The sequence below is a fragment of the Centruroides sculpturatus genome, unplaced genomic scaffold, assembly GCF_000671375.1.
Source record: "Centruroides sculpturatus isolate CEXI.00-Female unplaced genomic scaffold, Cexi_2.0 scaffold1702, whole genome shotgun sequence".
Taxonomy (NCBI): domain Eukaryota; kingdom Metazoa; phylum Arthropoda; class Arachnida; order Scorpiones; family Buthidae; genus Centruroides; species Centruroides sculpturatus.
Window position 1 is genome coordinate 8,688 of NW_019385940.1, and position 3,406 is coordinate 12,093.

A 3,406-nucleotide genomic window follows, 5' to 3' on the forward strand; every position below is an offset into this window, starting at 1 on the left:
ATCGGCAACATAAAGCCACATTAGAAGCAAAGGATAAAAATCAAACAGATGATAAATGAAAACATGTTTGCATTTGTTATTCATGTATATATGTCTTTGAACTTGCATTTCGTTGTAATAATATTAAATGGGTGTTGGATTTGTATTTCTTTGTTTTAATAGTGAATTCCAACTTATACATTGTTAATAACATAATTTTATATACGTGCCTATCTTGCCCCATTACTGTTGCCCCTATACCAGGGGCAACTTTAATAAAAATAATTAAAATAATTACAACTTTACAAAAAGAGAGAAGTTGCCGATCTTGCCCCTATACCCGGGGCAACTTCGTCAATTTCTCTCTTCTTGTAAAGTTGTAATTATTTTAATTATTTTTATTTCCAAACTGATTTTAACCAGTTCTATAGTAAGAAAACATTCCAGTAGACAATATGCAAAGCTTTTTTTTCAGTTTACAGCAGTATTTATTACACAAAATTTAAGTAAAGCTTAACATGCCTATCTTGCCCCGGTCTCCCCTAATTTTTCAAAATTTTCCATAAACATAAGCTAGTATATAAGTCTGGTGTTGATTCTGTTTGGACCGAATATTTAATTGATTATCTAAAATTGACATATGAATATACAAGGGTCGTTCGAGATTAAACGAGACTTTTATTTTTACAGACTAAAAGGAATGTCGAAAATATGTAAAAACTACGTCAATTTTTCGAAATACTCTCAATCTGTATGTAGACACGGTTTCCAACGGCGGGGTATGTCCTGATACCTCTCTCGTAGAAAGAAGTGGGCTGACGTCGTAACCAGCACAGGACAACTTGCTGCAGTTCTTCGTCTGTCTGGAATTTCGTTTCTCCCAGGTGCTCTTTAAGGGGCCCAAACAAATGATAATCGCTGGGACCTTCGCTACGAAATGGATTCAGAAACTGCTCACATATCTCCTTACGTATCCATTTCTGATCACATGTCAGCTGTCGGGGAACCCATCTGGAACACATCTTGAGGAATAGTAATTGCTCGTGGATGATTTTCTTAATACTACCGATACTAATGGACACTTCGTCTGCAATGTGTCTCACGGTTACTCACCGGTTCTCCAGGATAACTTGCTCAACTCGTGCGATATTCACTGGCGTTACTGCAGTTGGACGAACATGTCCAAGTGTTTCATTTGTAACCAACTCTGATCCTTCGCCAAATTATCGATACCATTCGTACACTCTTGCTCGCGATAGCGTTTGTTTCCCATACTATACACTCAAACTTCTCAAAATTTCACCAGGTTTAACTTTTCCTTTTACAAGAAATTTAATTACGCGCCGCTCTTCCACTGTTGTAGACACATTACTTTCCGCCATGATCGCTAAAACTGCTACACTTGCACAAAATACATATGCTTGCTACCGAAATCTTAGAATGGATAATGCTACTCCTTTCAGTTTTTATCATGCTACAGTTATTTTTCGAACTCATAGGCCCAAAAGTCTCGTTTAATCTTGAACGACTCTTGTATATCAAACTATATAATAGTATACCACCATAATCCCATGAGAATTTTTATGATATACAGTTCTATAAAATATAAAATCTCTCCGAAAATTTTTTCTTATAGAATTACTGTACTCTCGTCGGTTTTATTTGAACATTACGTTTATACACATATCATCATCAGTTTGTCAAACATTTATATTTTATCGCCGTCTTTGAAATGTTTACCTTTATAGAGATTTTTTTAATAAAAACTACAAAAAATTACAGTTTTGAAATGAAATTTATATATCAATCTTTATAACATCTATTGTGTACCTCTATGTCGGTCTATCCGTATGTTTGCTATGAAAGTGTCACCTACATATTCATAGAAAAATATCAAAAATCTACAGAATAGTCTAAATTTCTCTTTCATTTCTTTGGTATGTGCAGGATGATAAAATATCTAAAACATTTAACTACAGCTGGGTGAATAATACCTGTTTATATTAGTATCAGTATGATCATTAATTTGTAAGAAATTAACCAAGCAGATCAAAATCCTCCCTTCCATTTTACTTCAATTAATAACGCGAAATTTTGCACAAGTTTCGGTATTATTAAAATAAAAAACACGATTAAAATACCTTAGGATTGACATATATAAACTATATCTTACATATAATTTTTCAAAATTTTCCATAAACATAAGCTAGTATATAAGTCTGGTGTTGATTCTGTTTGGACCGAATATTTAATTGATTATCTAAAATTGACATATGAATATACAAGGGTCGTTCGAGATTAAACGAGACTTTTATTTTTACAGACTAAAAGGAATGTCGAAAATATGTAAAAACTACGTCAATTTTTCGAAATACTCTCAATCTGTATGTAGACACGGTTTCCAACGGCGGGGTATGTCCTGATACCTCTCTCGTAGAAAGAAGTGGGCTGACGTCGTAACCAGCACAGGACAACTTGCTGCAGTTCTTCGTCTGTCTGGAATTTCGTTTCTCCCAGGTGCTCTTTAAGGGGCCCAAACAAATGATAATCGCTGGGACCTTCGCTACGAAATGGATTCAGAAACTGCTCACATATCTCCTTACGTATCCATTTCTGATCACATGTCAGCTGTCGGGGAACCCATCTGGAACACATCTTGAGGAATAGTAATTGCTCGTGGATGATTTTCTTAATACTACCGATACTAATGGACACTTCGTCTGCAATGTGTCTCACGGTTACTCACCGGTTCTCCAGGATAACTTGCTCAACTCGTGCGATATTCACTGGCGTTACTGCAGTTGGACGAACATGTCCAAGTGTTTCATTTGTAACCAACTCTGATCCTTCGCCAAATTATCGATACCATTCGTACACTCTTGCTCGCGATAGCGTTTGTTTCCCATACTATACACTCAAACTTCTCAAAATTTCACCAGGTTTAACTTTTCCTTTTACAAGAAATTTAATTACGCGCCGCTCTTCCACTGTTGTAGACACATTACTTTCCGCCATGATCGCTAAAACTGCTACACTTGCACAAAATACATATGCTTGCTACCGAAATCTTAGAATGGATAATGCAGTACGAGGAAGAAGAAATATACAAATACATTAAACTGTACCCGTGACATGGCATTGCCACGGAGAGGAGTTAACAGATACAGATGTACAGATGACAGAGCCAACACAATACAGAGGTAATTGCGGAGGTAGGAATTTACAGATTTAATGAGTTACAGTNTACAAGAAATTTAATTACGCACCGCTCTTCCACTGTTGTGGACACATTACTTTCCGCCATGATCGCTAAAACTGCTACACTTGCACAAAATACATATGCTTGCTACCGAAATCTTAGAATGGATAATGCTACTCCTTTCAGTTTTTATCATGCTACAGTTATTTTTCGAACTTATAGGCCCAA